The 20681-nt window shown below is 44.7% G+C and overlaps 1 protein-coding gene across 1 annotated transcript in view; it reads right to left on the bottom strand.

Annotated features, from left to right (window-relative positions):
• ERMP1 (endoplasmic reticulum metallopeptidase 1) overlaps nucleotides 1-20681 on the bottom strand; it is a 1021143-nt gene that overhangs the window by 542962 nt on the left and 457500 nt on the right. The window lies entirely within an intron of this gene.

The following is a 20681-nucleotide window of genomic DNA, read 5'->3' as shown; positions in this document are numbered from 1 at the left end:
AAATGTATATACACACATTGATTTACATCCTCCTCCTTAAAAAGACTTCCCTTTATACATAACGATATCAGAGATAAACATGCATTAGTATCTACATTGGAAACAAAACACAATGTTCATGTCAAAGTTGCTTTGCATCTGCTACAGGGTTTAGAGATTCGACAATATCTCGCAACATAACAATCTAGACCAAACTTAGCAACAGGGACCGTCTACGGTGCACAACTCTATTAGGAACTTCTGGATTTATCATAGTAACAGGAATGTCCTCTGAACTTCCTCTGGAACTGGAACACCGGACAACTCACTCTGAGATGAAGAGTCTTTCTCACAGGCTATGTGCTGTGGTATAGGCTCGGACAACAGTGTCAAATGATTTTGATTCCACCTAAAAATTGCTCCTTCTGATTCCACAAAGTACGATGTTGGCTCTGGACCAATATTCTTCATGACACCAATCCGCTCATACCCTTTGGACGTTTGCATCCTTTTCACCCTCTTGTAATGGATGGAGCAGTTTGCTGGTCTTACCGTAGTAGGACGTTTGGGTTAGACATTTCTTCAACAAATTGGCTTTCACTAACCTGTTGTTCTTGACACATGGAACCAACAACTGACTACAGATTAGTAATGCGGTTCTGGTTTGCCTCGGCAGAAGTCTCTGAGCAGGTGAACCAAGATGTTTATCACAAAGAATATTTTCTGAAATTCAAGAGATTCAGGAAAACATCACTATTGTCTTGTTTGGACTTCTCTAGCAACTGTTTTGAACTTTGAACTGCATGTTCTGCCAAGCCATTTGACTGCGGGTACTCTGGACTACTTCTGACATGAGTAAAGTCCCATTCTTCAGAAAATCTTTTGAACTGTTGGCTTGTAAACTACATGTCATTGTCAGAAATAACTGTGTAGACTACCATGGACTGCAAAATGACATTTCATCTTAGCAATGACAGTACTGGATGCTAGGTTGGAAAGTAGGTCAATTTTGAACCAACTGGAGTAAGAGTCTACTAACACCAAATAATGTTGACCATTCCACTTGAAAATGTCTGTGGCTACTGTCGACCAAGGTAGATCCAGAATTTGGTTAAGCTGAAGTGGTTCCTTCTGTTGATGTGGCTTTGTACCATTACACAATAAACAAGACAAATAGTGCTCTTTCAATGTCATCTGACATAGAAGGCCAAAAGGAAAGCCGAAATACTAGCCCTCTCAGCCTTCTTTTGGTAGAGTTGGTACCTGGGTGACCATGATGCAAGATAGTAATGCACTCTTGTTGCTATGAATTTGGAACAATCACTTTTGGAAGTTTCATTATGATACCATTGTCAGACAAAATCTCATTTGTGTATGGAAAATAAGGTTGCACTTTTTGAGGTAAATTAGATTGCTTTGATGGCCATCCATGACTGATAAGGTGGTTGAGCCTTTGAAAAACTGGATCTATGGCTGTGTGATCTCTCAGCTCATCAAGACATGTGGAAGAAAAATTTCTCACTTCCATGACTTCAAAATCAAAGTTCTCATTCTCATGCTTTTCTGTGGTGTTTCTGGGCAATCTGGATTAAATATCAGCAAGATAAAGAAGTTTGCCATTCTTGTAGACAAGATTGAAATTGCACTTTTGCAATCTCAGCATCATGCGTTACACTCTGGCTGGAGCAGAATACATAGGCTTTCTCAAGATAGTGACTAAAGGTTGGTGATCTGTTTCAATCTGGATAGGTCTACCATAAACATAATCATGGAACTTTGAACATGCAAAGACAATTGCCAAAAGCTCTTTTTCGATCTGGGCATATTGCATCTCAGTTTGGGTAAGAGTTCTCTATGCACAGGAAACAGGTTGATCGGCTTGCAGAATGACTGCACCTAAACCAAATTTTGAAGCATCAGAGGAAATTGTTACTGGCTTGTGAGCATCATAGTATTACAGAGTGTTGGTGGACTAGCAATTCTCTCTTTCAGGACTTCAAATGCTCCTTGGTGTTGCTCTAACCAAGACCAGGACACATCTTTACATGTCAGCTCCCTGAGTAGTGCTGAAAATTGGCTCAAGTCTGGAATGAACTTGTCTAGGTAGTTGACCATGCCAAGAAAACGTTGCAGGGCTTGAACGTTGTCTGGTGCTGGCATCTCAAGAATGGCTGTTTGTTTTGAAGGGTCTGGTTGTAGGCCTGGTTGTAGGCCTGTATTTGTAAATAAATGAGCAGCATAAATAACTTCTCGTACCCTGAAATTGCATTTCTGTGCACTGAGCTTAAGATTCACTTGATGTCCCCTTTCCAGAACATTTCTAAGATTTCTGTCATGTTTGGCTTCATCAACCTCCTACCAATATGTTGTCTACTATAATAGCACAAAGATACCCAGAAAGTACAGTTTTGTACCTACCATAAATGTAGATGTCCGATAGGTATGCATCTGCAGTCCTTACATATGGGTTGTCCTGCCTCAGGCAGCCCTTCGGTCAGCCAGATTCCAAAGTCTGGGTCCGGCGTCGGCTGATGTCGCCCTTTTCCCCGACGTTAGAGCGCCTGGGGTATAAAAGAGTCAGCCGACTCCATCTTTCCCAGTCTTTCTTCTAAGGAAGGCTAAATTTGGAGAGATGAAAAAATTCCAAACATGCACAGCAATAAAAAACAAATACACCATAAAAGATAACCCCAGCTAGCTAAAATGAGGGATAGGTACCCAAAGAATACCACAGAGGGGTAGGAGGGAGGGAAAACCTGACTGCAGATGCATACCTATCGGACATCTACATTTATAGTAGGTACAAAACTGTACTGTGTCCTTCAAGGATGCATCTGCAGTCCTTACATATGGGTAGAATACCATAGCCAAGCTGGGGGTGGTAGGACCTAAGAAAAGGATGGTGTAGCTAAGGACTGCAGTAGCAAAGCCTGCTCTGGATCTGGAATATAAAGGCAAGTTGTAATGCTTGGAAAATGTATGCACAGAGCTCCATGTAGCAGCTTCTAAAATGTCCTTTGTAGCCACCCCTCTTAAGAAGGCTGTGGAGGTGGCTGTTGCTCTGGTGGAATGAGGCCTGATGTTAGCTGGCACAGCTTTTCCATGAAAAGAGTAACAGAATCGAATGCAATTTCCTATCCATTTTGAAATTGTCTGTTTGGAAATTGCTTTTCCTTGTACACCAGCAGCATATGCTACAAAGAGTTGGTCAGTTTTTCTATAAGTCTTAGTTCTGTCCAAGTAGTAGCGCAACTGTCTGTGAATGTCCAGGGTATGCAGAAGTTTCTCTTTATTTTGTGGATTTGGAAAGAAGGTAGGCAGGTGGATAGCTTGGTTCAGTGAGACCCTGGATACCACCTTTGGCATGAATGAAGGATTGGTTCTCAAAGAGACTCTGTCCTGATGGAAGATGAGAAATGGTTGTACTGCCATGAGGGCCTGTAACTCAGATACTCTTCTTGCTGAGGTTATGGCCAGAAGGAAGGCAGTCTTCCAAGACAAGAATTGTAGTTCTGAAGATGCTGCTGGTTCAAAGGGAGGTAGAGTTAATATAATAATATGAAGTTAAGGTCCCATGTAGGCACTGGTGGTTTCCTTGGAGGGTTGATGTTTTTTATCCCTCTTAGAAACTCCCTTAGCAGAGGATGAGAAAATACAGGTGGATCAGTGTTGTACTCTGCTGAAATTGCTGAAGCATGAATTTTTATGGAAGAATAAGAAAGGTCATTATGGAGCATTTCAGCCAAGAATTCAAGGATATGTGGAATGCTCATCACTGTCGGATCTTGAACCTTTGCGGTGCTCCAGGTACGAAATCTTTTCCATTTTGCTGAATATGCCTTTCTTGTGGAAGGCTGCCGAGCTTCCATGATGATATCCTTTACTCTCTTGGATAGTTTATCCTGGCGAGGAGTCAAGGTATTTTCCAGGCTGACAGCTGCAAGGTTTTTAGGCTGGAATGCAGAGTTTTGTAATTGTGTTGTGTCAGAAGAAATGGCCATTGTGGTAGAGGCCACGGTTTTATGCGTGACATGCTCTTTAACAGTGGGTACCAGTGTTGTCTTGGCCAGTCCGGAGCTATCAGAATCACTTTGGGTTGCTCTGTCCTGATCTTCAGTAAGACCTTGGTCATTTAACGGTAGAGGTGGGAATGCATATACTGTTAGAGCATTCCAGCTGAAGGAGAGAGCGTCCACTTTCCATGCTTGAGAATGGTATGTCCTTGTGCAGAATTTCTTCAGTTGATGGTTGTGGTGGGAGGCAAAAAGATCTATGTCCGGCCTTCCCCATGATTGTGCTATCTGAAGAAAAATGTCTGGGTGCAACATCCATTCGTGTGGGTCCATGATGTTTCTGCTTAGGCTGTCCGCCAGTACATTGTCCTTTCCTGGTACGAACTGGGATTGCAGCTCTATACTGAGTTTTAGGGAAAGTTCCCAAAGGTTCATTGCCAGCCTGCAAAGAGGGTAGGAATGGGTACCTCCTTGCTTGTTTATGTACCACATAACTGTGGTATTGTCTGTCTTTATTAGCAGGTGGCCTTGATGCAGGAAGTGTTCGAAGGCCTCGATTGAATGTATCACTGCCAGCATTTCCTTTTGGTTGATGTGCAGGCGCAATTCTTTTTGTGTCCATTGCCCTTGAATGCATCTGCCCTCCATGTACGCTCCCCATCCATGGTCTGAGGCGTCCGTTGTAATGGTTTGGCTATGTGGCTTGCTGAAAGGCAGACCCATGTTTGACTGGCTTGCTTGTGCCCACCACAGAAATTCCTTTTGAAGGCATGGGATGAGGGGGATCAAATCTTCTAGGCTGTGACTGTGTTGAGACCATAGACTCCTTAGGTACCATTGTAGTTTCCTCATATGCAGCCTTGCTTGTGGAATCAGAAGAATGCAAGATGCCATGAAACCCAGGGCCTGCAGGATTTTCCTTGCAGTCAGCTGGGTTTGTGTCGTCAGATTTCTGAAATAATCCGGTAATTGTTCTTGTTTTTCTTCTGTGAGAAAAGCCATTTGGGTGTTTGTATCCAGTTTTGCACCCAGGAAAATTATTCGTTGGGATGGAACAAGTCTTGATTTCTGAATGTTGACTGTGTATCCCAAGGCCTGGCGGATGGCATAGTTAAGTGTTTTACCAATGTTTGTTGGCTGTCCGCTTGTATAAGGCAGTCGTCCAGGTATGGGTATATTTGAATCCCCTGGAGTCTGCAATGTGCAATTACTGATGCCAGGCATTTCGTGAATACTCTGGGCGCAGTAGATAAGCCAAAGGGCAATGCTGAGAATTGATAATGCTCTGAACCTGCAAGAAATCTGAGGTGTCTTCTGCAACTTTGTCCGATAGGGACATGCAGGTATGCCTCCTTGAGGTCTAGAGTTACCAGCCAGGACCCCTTGCCCAGCATGGGAAGGAGTTGCTGTAAGGTCAGCATTTTGAATTTTGGCACGATGAGATAAGTATTCAGTGCGGACAAGTCCAGAATAGGCCTCCATTGCTTTTCTTTTCTTGGCACAAGAAATAGTCTGGAATAAAATCCTTGGCCTTGTTCTGTGAAAGGAACCTTTTCTATTATTTGCAGTATCCATTTGTCCTTTGTAATACTGTGCCAATTTTCTGAGAATAAAGATAGCTTTCCTCCCAATGGTGCTTCCAATTGAGCCCTGGTTGGCAGAGTCAAAGTCAAGTCATTGAGATTGTCCTTGTGCAGTAGTTGTAGGTCCTGCACTACCTCTCTGGTTAGGAGGCTGCCATTGACGTCCTCTGTAGGAGCCTCGAGCTTGCCCTCTACCTCTGGCACGCCTGTTTTTGCCTCTTTGAAATCTGTCTGTCTGGAAAGGACCAATTCTTAGAAGGACAATTTCTGCAGAATCTTGGTGGTTGGACCTGGAGAAAATCTTTGACTGTTTGTACTGATTTAGCTTTTTCCTCAAATTTCTTTAAGACCTCTTGAGCCGTGGAACCAAATAATTTTTGTTTTTCCAGTGGTGCATCCAGAAGCTTTGCTTTAACATGATCTGGCAGTGTTTGTTCCTTCAGCCAAGCATGTCTACGTATGACTGCACCTGTCATTGCTGACCTACATGAAGCTTCCAATGCATCATAACCACACTAAGAAATGGTTGCTAACCTGCTGGGAGTTATGCACCAGATCCTGAAGCACCTTGCGATCTAGGGGTTCAGGTGAGGTTAGTTTTTTATGCAATTCATCTAACAGATACTCTTGATACTGTATCATATGGAATTGACAATTTAATGCTCTCATAGAAAGTGTGGAAGAAGTATACACTTTTTTACCCCATCTCTCTAAAGCCCTGGATTCCCTTTCAGAAGGAAGTGGATTTTTAGTAGTGGTGGTTGTAACCCCTTTAGGGCCCTGGGAAATAGTTTCTGGGTCAGCAGAGTGGCCCTTGTAAAGGAATAGATGTGAGTCTGGGACCCTGTAGTACCTGTCGGGTTTGACAGGAGCCGGAGGAAGGGAGTCAGGGGAAATACTAGACTCAGAGTACACATCTTCTATAACATTTAAAACAGGAGGAATAGCCAAAGGTCTATGCTGAGGTAAATGCAAAAAAGTCCTTAACCTCTTCCTGGAATCAGAGAATTCCTGGCCTTGCCATTTGAAATGCTCTCTCATGGAGTGAAGGGTCTCCCCAAAGGAAAACTCTTCAGGGGGGGAGGCCGAGGGAATAGATTCCTCTGCATCAGAATCCTCGTAGGCTGGAAGGGCCTCCTCCTGGTAGTCTGACTAGGCAGTCTCATCTGAGGCCTCATCAGAAGACTGGGGATCTGTCTGCTCAACCCTGGGCCTTTTGCCTGGAGGTGGTTGAGAGCCCCTGTCTGGATGTGGCTGAGAGCCCCTGATTACGGAAATAAGGTCTTCAGCCAAACTTAAAATTTGTGAACCGGTAGTGGATCCCTGAGGAATAGTCTTGGGAGGGAGAGATTTTGGCAGTTTAGCAGCTTTAGCATGTGTAAAGGCCTTAATGGACATGGATACAGGAGGCCTGGCTGCCCCACGTGCTGGAGTAGTTTTATCCACAGAAATGGTGTCGGATATTTCCTGAGCACCGGTTTCAGACGGAAATTCTATGACCGACCCAGTGGTGGCCTCCGGTACCGAAGTTACCGGCTGTGCGGTGTCGTCAGTCGAAAGCAGTAGAGATTCGGCTTCAGCAGAGACCGAGACACTCGCGGTAGGCCTAGGCATGGAGTCGGTCGAAACCGCGGACCGCGTGTGTCTGTCCTTATCCTTCCGTTTTTTGGGTAAATGAGCTGTCGGAAGCTCCGACGGCATGATATAACAGAAATTTTCCCCAAAATATTCCTCTGCAAACTCTGCCCGACGCCTAAGAGTGCGTTTATTGAAGGAAGCAAAGGCTGTACAGGCCGAGACGTCATGGTCTGGGCCTAGGCAGGGTAAGCAGTAAGAGTGGAAATCCTTATGAGGTATTTGTTTCCCACAAGTTAAACAATTATTAACTTTAACCGTTTGATCTGACATCGGCTGAGGCAAGAAAGAGTCCCCAACGGGGTACTTAGCTTTTTTGAAGACTTCGGTAGCTGAAATCACAGGAGCTGGCCGACCGGCACTTGCGAACTGCTTCTGCTTCGGGCACCGCGCGGCAAGAAAGACTGAGGAAGATGGCGTCGGCTGACACTTTTATACCCCAGGCGCTCTGACGTCGGGGAAAAGGGCGACATCAGCCGACGCCGGACCCAGACTTTGGAATCCGGCCGACCGAAGGGCTGCCTGAGGCAGGACAACCCATATGTAAGGACTGCAGATGCATCCTTGAAGGACATCAAATATGCTCCATTGCACTTTGAAAGGCTTCACTTGCAAAATTTATTCCAAATGGCATTCTCAAAAATCTGTACCTGCCAAAACAGAGTACTGAACACAGTGAGCAATGATGATTTTTTTGTCAAGCTGAATTTGCCAAAATGAACTCTTTGCATCCAAGACAGAAAAAAATAGTGGTATTTGACATTTGGACAGCGCAGTGGTGCAGCAGTAGCACTGTCGCCTCACAGCAAGAGGTTCTCCGGTTTGATTCTCTGCCGGGGTGCCTTCTGTGTGGAGTCTGCATGTCCTCCCTACGTTCATGTGGGTTTCCTCTGGGTGCTCCGGTTTCCTCCCAAGTTACAAAGACATGCGTCTGGAGCATTTCTCCCCGGGCCTCCACTGAAAATTGGCTTCGTTCCAAGTTAGACTTTCCCTGTTAACAAATGTTAAATAAAATTAATTAATTAAGGCTGCAACTTCGACTGTGCACATTGGATGATGAGGTCTTTTTAATGCTTTGTTCAAATCTCGTGGGTCAATACATATTCTGATGTCATCTGAGCTTTTCTTATGAGCTACCACCATGGAAGATACCCACCTGGAGTTTCAACTGGACAAATCACACCTTGTTGCACCATTTTATCTAACTTGGCTTTGACCGTCTCCTGCAAGGCTATTGGAACTTTATGCGCTAGCCTAATAACTGGACTAACCTTTGAGTCTAACTTCATGCGGTACACAAGTGGAAGTTTGATTAGTTTGTCTTCAAAAAAATCAGCGTAGGTAGAAAAAAAAATGTACTGGCCAAAATTAAGAGTAGTAATCTTTTAAGCTAACATGATGGACTTCCTTATTAAATGAAAGCAGTCTCATTTTCAAACGGTCTTGGAGTCCTAATAATGACTGGATGTGCCTCTTGGACTACATAAAATAAGTTGTAGCTTCTTCCAGCAGAGTAACATAAAAGTACTACTGAGCCTTCGGTTTGAATTTCTTCACTTCCATAACCAACAAGCTTCGCACACCTTGCCAAATCAAGCCTTTCACCTTTACATACTCTGGCAAACGTTTCTGTTGACATAACATTGCATTTGGAACATGTATCAGCTTTGAGCTCTCTGAATTTGCCATTTATCCGAACAGTACAAAATACTGCATTCTTTTCCCTTAAATCTGCTACACTGACCATTTCACGAAACACTGACATCACCATAAAGAGTAGAATTGCCATTTGTCTAACTGATCAACTTGTTTCTTAAAATGTTCCCTTTTAGTATGGAATGTGGGCCTTTTGATTTACAAAACCTTTTGAAATTATTCCATTTATTGCATTTCTGGCATTGTTGACCAAAAGCTAAACATTTTTCCCTTTTAGATTCATGACTTCCACCACGATGATGACAGTTGGCAATGAAACTGGGGTGGGCCCATGCTTTGAGTTTGATAACTCACTCTTGTGTTTTACTGAGAGACTGTGTGAATTCTGGAATTTGCTGGAAAGCTCTGGGGCTTACCAGTGAGTGCTGCAGGGGTTACAGTTGCTGCCATGTGCTTGGGCCCGTTTCTTTTAATAACGTGCTTCACACTATCAACATCAGCTTTATCACTACGCATTCTAGAGCTATTCTCATTTGTAAGCATATTTGTGTGCTTTTCTGTGAGCTCGTATACCTGACAAATCTCAATGGCTGACCATATTCAAAGTTAAATCATTGTCACAAAGCAAAATCTTTCTCACAGCATCATCTTTTATACCACACACAAGTCTGTCCTTTATAAACTCATCCCTTAAGTCACCAAATCTGCACATTTTAGCCTTATTTCTCAGGTCAGTTATATATGCAGCAAATGTTTCACCAGGCTTTTGATCCCTTGTGTAGAATAAGTGCCCTTCCATTGTAACCTTTGTCTGGGCTTACACATTTCTCTAAATTTTCATTTTACTTATCACCCATGAGCGCTCCTGCAAGTACGGCAGTGCACAGCTCAACCAAGTAGACATCCAAAGAACACAGCTAACACTTGGAGAGTTGGTTAGACCAGCGTTTTATTCATAAAATAACAAGACAAACTGGTTTCTGCACAGACACTAAAGCCTTCATCAGTGTGATCACACTGATGAAGGCTTTGGCGTCTATGCCGAAACTGTTTTTTCTTGCTATTTTATGAATAAAACGCTGTTCTAACCAACTCTTCAAGTGCTGGCTGTGTTTTTTGGATGTAAATTTTCATTTTTAAGCACTCTGGATCCTCCCTTGACTCAGCCTGTACAATAATATGACAGTTTTCCCCCTCTCCGGTATACATAGCAGGTGCATATACAAATTAGCATTCCCTTTCTGTGGCTTCTGACCCAACTAAATTAAGCAGAATAAATGCCTTTATATGGTTATCTTCATCAGAAGATGCAGCCTGTCGTACTCTTTCTCAAACACTCCCCAGTTCTTGGCAATAGTACTGTCAAACACAAGTGCACTGGGTTTTCGAAATCTGTCTGCCATGCCCACAAAGTATACAGAAACACACTGAAAATATGGCCCTTATATTTATGTACGAACAGTTTTATGAGCTTGTAACAACATTCATATGCCCAATAAACTCTTATAAATACTGTACTTGGTGAAATATGCTCTGTAATGTCTGTACTCTGTGAATTATGACTTGTAACGGCTGTACTCTGTGAAATAGCTTTAATGTAACACTGCACAAACATGCAAACACTTTGTACACTTCTGATAACTCAAACATCTTTGCTTAACATGAAAGTGCGGTAGTTTCCCTTTATTTGTTTTATGCAAAACAGACTATTTCAAACATTTTCCTTAGTAATTTGAATATTTTTATCGATATCATACATATCTGTTTATGTGAATATCATTCAAAATGCTCTGTAAGCCCCATTTCATATTATGCAAAAAGAAATAGTGCTGAGTATGTTTTAATTCCTGAAATTCGTTTTTGACCTGTTTTGCGAAGTTTGCACATTTTGGGGATGATCAACTCACCTATATTCCTCCAGCTCTAAGCAAGTGCCTCTAGTCATTTTAGCCAAGCCACTTCTAACTTCATGCCCCTTGGATATGCCAGTTTCTGACTCCTTGTCCTTTAGACATGCCACTTCTGACACTATGTTGCTCGTCTCCAACACATAACAAGAAAGCTAGGGTTTTCGTTTAGAGGCTTTAATACATAGAAACACATAAGATGGATAGCAGCATCATTAAATATGAAAAAACTACTTAAACAGATCTTACATACATACTTACATCTTAACTGCTTACTGCAAAATGCCACTCTAGCTTGCACATGCTCAGTATGTATAAACGTGCAAGCCCTTGGATAGATTCTTAAAGGTATATACACAACATATTGATCTACAGGATGAACACAAATGGTCAAAAATGCTTGTAAAAGTTATACATATTGGCATACATTTGCTAGCAGTCATGCGGTCTGGGTTCCAGCAACTTAGAAATTTGATCGGGAAAATCAACCATTAAGAAGAAAGAAAAGCTCTGACTGTGGGGAAAAACATGCAACTGTACATCAAAAATCAGTTTCAGTTTTAGTAGAGATGGTGAATTCCAGTGATTAAAAAAAAATCATACATACTGTAAGTGTTTAAACTTAAGTGGGACATCGGAGATATAAAGTCAGATAAGAATAGGCTAGAAATAATAAGAAGCTTTACGTAACCACTCAGATGAACTGACAAAGACTGAAATGAAAGAAAGACAGACTGGAGATGAGGCTTCTCAAGAAGAAATGTTTCAAAAAGTAGTCAAGTTTGAAGATGGAGCATGCACAGCAACCCAGATTTTTTTTCTGTCATACCACAGAATTGTAAGGAATAGAATGTATTAATTTTATGAAAGTAAAATTAATCACTGGACTACTGTTCCACAGTAAGTTTTTTTAATTGAGAAAGTACCCTATATGTATGTTGCAAAACTGGCCATCAGGAAGCAGCTAATATTAGCAAACAAAGATACAATCTTAAGAGCAGAAAGAGCTGCACCTGAAAAAACTTTGGCACAAGGGAAAAATTTTAAAAACTGGGGACCTGGGGACACTTGAGGAAAATAGGAAAATGATTATTCACTGGACACCAGGCAAAACAATAGAATGTTAATCCCAGTGATCGGGGGGGGGGGGGTCAAGTTATTATATCTGCCTATCGTCTTCAGATGATTTTTTTTTTCTCGGAGGATCAAATTTGTTTTTGGAAGCAGAACAGACTACAGAGGAAATGAAGTTGTCAACAAAGAGTAAGCTAGCTTGCTGAAGAGGGGTATTCTTTCCAATTTTCCTGACAATAAGAATGCCCAGAAAGGGACTATGCAAATAAAACCTCCTCCATTTTTAAAATGAAAACGTTTGACTGAAAGAAGAGAAGGAGATGACTAGAAGAATAAGGAGCACCTTGGATTTCTACCAGACACCAGAGTTCATAGATCACAATGATCAGCAATAAGACCAGCAACAAGGTGAATTTAGTGAATAAGCCAGAGAACTGCAAGTCATCTATCCACTAGATGTACTTTGTACATGTAAACTGTGGTCCTGCATGAAGAAGTGGATGAAAAAGACTGGAAAGCTTGTTGACCATGTTAAAATGGTGGGAGAACTGTAAAGCATAAACAGCACTTAATGTCATTAATGTTTAGGACACTGACTGGACTAAAGAACTGACATTTGTATACAAACTGTTCCTGATGTACCAAGCTAAATAACATACTACATGAAATCACTTCCTCCACAAATAAACTTTAAAACTCTCATAATTTTTGCGCAGTTGTAGTAGTGAAGTTACTATTATAAGAATGTTTATCTATTGCTAGTATTGAAATTAGTATTGTTATAAGAATGTTTATCTACTGCTATTACAAAAAAAAAAAAAAAGTTTTTCTTTTTTGTTTTATTTCCTAACTGCTACTACTTTCTATATTTCAGTTTGTATGCATCTTTACTGTACTTCTTTTTATATTGTATTTTTGTATGTCTTGGAGCTTTTCTCCCCGGGCCTCTACTGAAAATGGACATATATCCAGTTAGACTAGCCCGGTCAACAAATGTAAAATAAAAAATAAATAATAATAAATAATACTTGGAAAGTTCAATCTCAGTTTCCACGGTATCACTTCCAAACACCTGAATACTGAAAACTAAATTCAAAACTAAAAGACACAAAAGCACACATTTTACCAAAGTGATCTAGACTCCTGAATTTCTTGTCAGTAAGAGGGATAGTGAGACCTTGATACTAAGAGTTACTCTTGAAGGCAGATGCTGAGTGTGTAAATTTCTGGTTTGGGAGGTATCTAGCCACAGCAACCACTTCTTGGCTGCCCTACCTACGTTGGAACAGGTGTCAAAGCATTGTAAATACAAAGAGGTGAAAACACCTCTGTGAAGACGTGACCACAGTAGATCATCAACCCATTCCTTGCTGCATGAGACAATGCATCAATCAAGGAACTCTGAATTTATAGTCTTCTGGAAAAAAATGGAAGAGAAGGACCTCCATCTACAACGGGATTAAGGTCAGACTCTTTATACTTGGCTTTAAGTGAGCACTTTTTGGGTGACTTTGGGTTTACAGACCCATTAATCAGGAGGATACTGAGGCCCACGTTGAACTAGTGACATACCAAGGGCAACAGCTGGCAAGACAAAAACTCAAACAGGAGGGCAAGTAAAAGAGATAGAGGAGATGGCCCTGGTTAAATCAGGAAGCACCAGCAATGAGGGAGAAACATAACCTGAGCAGGGACTGCAGCCAATGAAGAAGAGAAAAATGAAAGGTGATGTATACAAGCAAACTGTGTCTGAGGCCTCATCAAATGATGTCTAGATAGCAGGCACTTGAGGGGTCAACAACTGTGTGACAGACAATGGTGGCACTGCTATCTACTGAAAAGATGTCTACACTACAGACAGAAGAAAAGCAGGGGGTCAAGATAAACAGATACTGTCAAAATTTACACTGACATCTGAAACACCTGTGCCTGTATGGCCACTGCTGAAAGAAGGGGGCAGAAAGCCGATACCTAAAATAATGGCACTGCTTGAGGAACCAATATCTGGTGTTCAGGTCCTGGAAGAGATGCCTGGTGCTCTTTTGGGAGTGGTCAGCAAGGGTCCTCTACAGGAAGCTCTAGCCTTCAGCTTTTTTATGGCATGTTTCAACTAATCATAAAAAGAAGTTATGTACTCACCATAACATTCCTTCATTTGTCTGCAACCTGTGGGTATCGGATCCGATTCGGATCAGAGCCGGCAGCTTTCCAAGCTTACAGATCCGAGCTACAAGCTCCTCCCCTTACCCATAATGCCCTACCTCCTTGTAACCCTCAGATCGAGTTTGCCAGAGAAGGCAATAGAAAGTTTCTATAACCTAGTAATCCTTATCACTTTGCAATGGTTTGGACTGAACAAGGTATACACAGGCTCGTAACTAGCAAACCATAGGTCCGGGGGAAAGAGGGAGGGCCGGTTGCAGAAAAATTAAGTTACCTACTCAGATGGAATGTTATGGTGAGTACATAACTTCTTTATCTGAAGTAGTTAACTTCATTTGGTCTGCAACCTGTGGGACAGAGTCCCCAGCTACCAGAAACTTGGGAGGCCCTTATGGAAGGATATTCCGGAGCACTGCGGAGCCAAAAGAAGCATGTCCTCTGGATAGGAGATCCAATTTATAGTGTGAAATGAAGGTATATGAAGAAGCCCAAGCTGCTGCTGCACAAATGTCATCTAAAGAGACCCTTGACCAAAATGCAGCAGAGGTAGCCATAGATCGTGTAGAATGGGCTCACACATTTAGGGGCTCAGGACGACCAGAACCTTTGTAGGCGAGGAGGATACATTGGGAGATCCATCTAGCTAATGTAACTTTACTGACTGGCTTCCCAAAACGTGATTTTGCAAAGGACACAAAAAGTTGGTCAGATTTCCTGATATCTGCTGTTTTGTTCAGGTAGAAACGTAGCTGTCTGTGAACATCTAAACAATGGAGTCTATACTCTCCTTTATTCTGAAAATTTGGAAAGAAGACCGGTAGATTGATGGACTGATTGATATTGGCCTCTGAAGAGACTTTGAGCAGGAAGGAGGGATTAGTCCTGAGGGAGACCCTGTCCTTATGAAAGATGATGTATGGAGGCTTACAGCAAAGAGCGTGAAGCTCTGAAATTCTCCTGGCGGAAGTAATGGCAATCAAGAAGATTGTCTTCCAAGATACATACTTTAATTCCACTGTGGCCGCCGGTTCAAATAGGGGCCCAATTAAAGCTTGAAGAACTATGGTAAGATCCCATAGAGGTACTACATCTCTGATCGGGGGTCTTAATAAGAAGGCTCCTTTCATGAATGATTTACAGATCGTGGATGAAGCCAGAGGTCCTGAGCTGTTACCGATGTGATAGTGGGAGATAGCCTCCAACTGGACTTTAATAGTGGATGCACTAGTTCCCTGCTGAAAAATATGTGAAAAAGTCAAGGACTACTGGGATGGGGGCCGTGAAAGGATCTAGATTCATCATCTCTGTCCAAAGGGAAAACAGTTTCCATTTACTCTTGTAGATCTTTCTGGTGGATGGTTTGTGCGCGGCCATTAGGATGGCCTTAACTGAGGAGGATAATCCAGGAGTCCTAGCCATTAGGGGAACTGGATCAACCAAGCTGAGAGCTTGAGATGACCCAGGTCGGGGGTTTTGAGCCCCAGGGGATGGGAAATCAGATCCGGACTGGGATCTAGGATCCAGGGAGGATGTATTAGATGAGACCGTAAGTAAGGGAACCAAGCCTGGTGAGGCCAGAATGGGGCTATGAGGATAACTCTGCTCCCCAACCGACGAGCTTTCTGTAGGAATTTTGTCATCAGAGGAAGAGGGGGATAAGCATACAGAAGACCGGATGGCCAAGCATGAACTAGAGCGTCTCTGGGGGCTTCCCCTGGTGGGGGAATCAGAGTGAAGAACTCGCTGCACTTTGTGTTTTAAGGCGAAGCGAAGAGATCGCAGCAAGGTTGACCCCAAGCGAGGAATATTTGGTTCGCAACTGTTGGGTTCAGAGACCACTCGTAAGGTGAGAGGATCGTTCGACTCAACCTGTCTGCCAAGATGTTTGACTGACCCGGAATGTGCGTTGCTATGAGAAAGCGGTTGGTGGAGATCGCCCATTCCCACACTCTCATGGCCTCCCTGCAAAGAGGATAGGATCTGGTTCCCCCCTGTTTGTTTATGTACCAGACTACAGACATGTTGTCCGATTGCATTGCAATCGTACCTGGAGGAAGAAGGTGATGGGAGAGCCTGCACCGCCAAAAGCACCGCCCTCCTCTCCAGTACAGTGATATGCAATGAGGTCTCTGTGGTAGTCCACATGCCTTGGACGGATCTGCCCCTGCAATGCCCCCCCCACCCGAGGAGAGATGCGTCCGTGGTCACCAATCTTTGTGGGGGAGGTAGAATGAAAGGACTTCCTTCCCGGAGGTCTTTGGAATGAAGCCACCAGAGAAGCTACTCCTTGCACACCCTGCCGAGAGGAATAGGGGTAGATAGGGGTTGAAAAAGAATAGACCATTGCACTTGGAGTCCATTGAAGGATTCTCATCTTCAGACGGGCGAACTGGGATAGAGTGATGGCAGCCGCCATGGATCCCAGGGCCCTCAGGACCAATACGGCAGGAAGCGCAAGAGACTGTAAGAGATCCAAGATTTGGAGGCAAAGATTGCGTAGCCTGTCGGTTGTCAAGAAAATTCTGGATTGTGTCGTGTCTATCCTTGCCCCTATGAAATCCAAAATTTGAGTGGGTTGCAGGGATGATTTCCCGAGGTTGACGGAGATTCCTAGTTGATGAGCTAGTTGTAACAGGTAATCTCTGTTTAAGCAAAGTTGATGCCTGGGGGGGTAAGGAACCAGTCGTCCAGGTACGGAAAGACCTGTGTGCTCTGAAGCCTCAGGTGGGCCGCTACTACTGCCATGACTTTGGTAAACACCCTGGGGGCTGTGGTGAGACCGAAAGGTAGGACCCTGAACTGGTAATGACTGGTTCCTAGCCGAAAGCGGGGAAACCTCCTGGATCGTCTGTCCATAAGAATGTGGTAGTACACATCTTGGAGGTCTATTGAGCACATCCAGTCGTTCTCCTGTAACAATGGGAGAATGGATTGAATAGTGATCATCCGGAATTTCTCTTTGGTTACTGACAGATTCAGCGTTGATAGGTCGGGTATGGGTCTTAGGTCCCCTGTCTTTTTTGGCACTATAAAGAACCTGGAGTAAAACCCTAATCCGGACTGCTCTGGGGGGACGGGTTGGATTGCTCTTTTTCTTAGCAGCCCTTGAATTTCTATAGCTGCTGCATCCCTCTGACCGGGTGGGACATCAGGGATTCCTCTTGATCGAGGAGGGGAGGTTAAGAAGGGGATTGAATATCCTCTGGATACAATTCAGAGCACCCAGCGATCTGTGGTGATGGACTCCCATTTGGCTAGGTGTTCCGAGAAGCGCCCCCCCGACTGCCTCCAGAGAAGAGCAGTCGGGCAACCCCTCAGGGCTGCTGCACGGGTCAGTCCGAGAAAGGTTCTCTCAACCCAAAGTTCTTCGGGCCCCCTCTGCCTCTGGGCTGGCGTCCACCTTGTCCTCCTCTGCCTCTGAAGGACAAGGTCTCCGGAGCAAAACGGGGTTGTTGAGTCTTCCGGAACCACATCTTCTTCTGTCCCTTTTGGTTCCTGCAATAGGACCTCTGGGGAGCAGAGAAGCGGATCCCGATGGCAGACGTCTTCCCGTCTTTCTCGTTCCGGAGAAGCGTGTCGCGGACGGTCTTGCCAAAGAGCGTTGAACAGACATAAGGAGCGTTTGCGAAGGATGCCTTGAAGGGTTCCGCAAAATCACAAAGACGAGCCAGGCCTGTCTGCGTAAGACCACGCCCGTTCCGCTAGCCCTAGCCACTCCCTCTGTGGCATGGGAGAGGAGCCGCATGGACGTGTTGGTGACAGATTTGAGAGTGGCCATTCGGGACGAGAATGTATGCTTGTCCTCGGCCGACATGGACTCTGGGGGTGATCCAGCGTACTCCTTAATCAGGTCATGCTGGAGTCAAATAACATGTGCCATATAATTCACATCACCCGCTTTCCCAAACAGTCCATCATCCGAGAGTCCTTGTCTGGAGGGTGTACAGAGGAACTCTCCTGTGCTTGTTCCTTCTTGGTGGCCGCTGCAACCACCATAGCATCCACAGGGGCACCCTTACTCCAACATGCCTTGTCCAAGGGGGGGCTTAGTATTTTGTCGGGACGTTTGGGGATCGGCTCCACAGTGTCCGGCTCCTTCCACGCCCTGGTAGTAATAAGATCTACCAGGGGGTCGACGGGTGGGGGGGGGGGACACCCAAGAGGTAGATGGGCCTGCTTCAAACGCCTCCAGATACACGGACTCGTCAGAGGAAGGCTTTTGGGTGGACCACCCTCCCCTAATGCGTAACATTTCCATGATGTCTCCAAAGGAGACGTCTTCAGGGGGTGATCTTGGGGAGCCTTCCCCTTCCCTCCAAGTCTGTGTCCTCCGTGAGGGACTCAGGTGAGTCCAAGTGCCTCCTCTTGCACTTCCACTTGTGAGGAACCTCCTCGGGGGGGGCTGTCCGAAGAGGCCTCACCAACGATGTCCTGTTCCTCCAAGGGAACCATCTGGGACGTAAGCGCAGGTTGTCTCTGGGGTCGGATGATGGAGGATAGGCTCAACTGTGTGGGAGCGACGAGCTGGTCCCAAGCAAGAACCGGGGGTCTCGAGTCCCTCGAGAGGACCCTCTCCACTACGTCAAATGCCGATGGTGAACTGCTCTACCTTGGATCAGAGAGCAGTTCCCTCAGCTCCGACATGCGGACCGGCACCGAGGGCGACCCGATCGGATCCGAAAAGGTAGTGTGACCCGACCTGGACGGAGCCGAAGTTCCACTGGCCCCTCCGGATCAGACGCCCGCCCCACGGCTCCGAGAGCTCGGATCCGACAACAAGCCTGGATCCGACAGACCCGAGGGCATGGTCAGCGCCGAAGATGGAAATGCTGTCGGCGCCGACCCCACCTCGGCTCCAAAGCTAATCGGATCTGACAGGTCCGAGACCCGAAAGCGGGTCGGAGAAGGAGCAATAGAGGCAAAAAAGGTGTCGAGCTCCCCCCCAGGGGGGGGGGGGCATGAGCACTCCCATCTGCATTTGAGCCTGCAAAAAACGACACATCATCCAATCCATATCTGCGTCCGACAAGCTCCTAGTAGACTTAGTAGAGGCCACCGAAGGTGGCTGGGAAAGTCGCCTTGATGACCTAGAAGGTGACTGGGTCTCCTCCTCCGGCTCCGGGGAGAAACTAGGGGAGTGGAGCCGAGAGGGGGTAGACCCAGATACCTTCAAGGGAGAAGCAACAACTTTAGACGGCGGAGCCGAGGGAGTCGACTCCGACCGCCTTTTATGGCTGCGGTGTTTCTCTCTCTCGCTCCCTGTCTTTCTTGTCCTTTTTTCTTCCCTCCCTTTCCTCCTGGACCAAAGAGGGAGGGTGAGTCCTGGCCAGGGGATCGGAAGTAGCAGGTGGGGCAGCCGTAGAGGCAGCTGGCACCACAGCAGAAGACTAAGTAGATTCTGGTGGCAGAAGGACCACCAAAATCAGCTTGGCCTTTCTATCTTTCAATGCTCTGGGATTAAAGGCTGCACAAATAGTGCAGCCTGTGGAAAGGTGTTCCACACCCAGGCACAACACACACCGAGTGTGGCCATCTGCTGGGGACAGCTTATGACCACACTCGGTGCATTTCGAAAAAATGGCCTTAGGGCCTTCGGCCATGGTATAAGAGAAAGGGAAACAGCACACGCCTTCACACACTCTAGTGGGGGAGGAGATCTAGCTGACTAAACAATTAGATTAACAGACACTAAATATAAGAACCACTAAAGAGAAACTACCCGGGGTTCACACACAACAAAAGCATACAAGGGAAAGATAAGAAAAATAAGATATTTGAATTATTTTGTTAATTTTGCTCACAAACCAACTCGGAGCTCGTTCTGAGAAGCTATCTTAAGCCGCGGCAAACGAGATCTGAGGGTTACAAGGAGGTAGCAGGGCATTGTGGGTAAGGGGAGGAGCTTGGAGTTCGGATCTGTAAGCTTGGAAAGCTGCCGACTCGGATCCGAATTGGATCTGATACTCACAGGTTGCAGACCAAATGAAGTTAACTACTTCAGATCTGACCGTAGGAAAAGTGGGCATTTTTATGCTATGAAGAGGTGAATAAAAAGCCAAGCACTGAGAGAAATCTGTCTCTGATTAAAACAGAGGTATCATCAAAAGTGATGGTGGGGTCCATGACTACAACAGCAGGAAGCTTAACCTGACTTTGCCTTACAGGTTCATAGTTAACATTAGGATGCTAATCCGGAGAACCATTATTGCATAGCCTTACCACAATATTTCAAAATTGTAGGTATCCACTGATATGACTGACTTTACCTAACTTCAACCCCTTTTAATGAGGTCTTAAGGGGCCAGACCTGAGGTGCATTTATGATTGCCCACCCTTTCATCCAGGTTACACTTAAAAAGGATCAGGGAATTACTTTGCTTTATATCCATAGAAGTCTATTCCAAAAACGAGGGTTCTCTGGGATATAAACCTATCACACCAGCAGATTCTATTCATGTTTTGGTGGAACTTAATATCTCGAGTGGGTGTTTTGTAGTGTTTTTTAGTTTTGTACATCTGCAGGAGGTGACATAGGACAGGATCCTTCAAGGCTTAGTAGGCTAGGCACACGCTATCTTTTAAGAACCTGCTATGGTCCTTTATTCTTTTGAACTTAATTTACTCAGAGTACACTGAAGATTCAGATAACCTCTCGGGTGATTTTTTATCTG

This window comes from Protopterus annectens, chromosome 3.part1, assembly GCF_019279795.1.
Source record: "Protopterus annectens isolate FY-2018-M chromosome 3.part1, PAN1.0, whole genome shotgun sequence".
Taxonomy (NCBI): domain Eukaryota; kingdom Metazoa; phylum Chordata; order Ceratodontiformes; family Protopteridae; genus Protopterus; species Protopterus annectens.
Note: the sequence above shows the minus strand (reverse complement) of the source record. Positions and strands in the feature narration are given on the sequence as shown.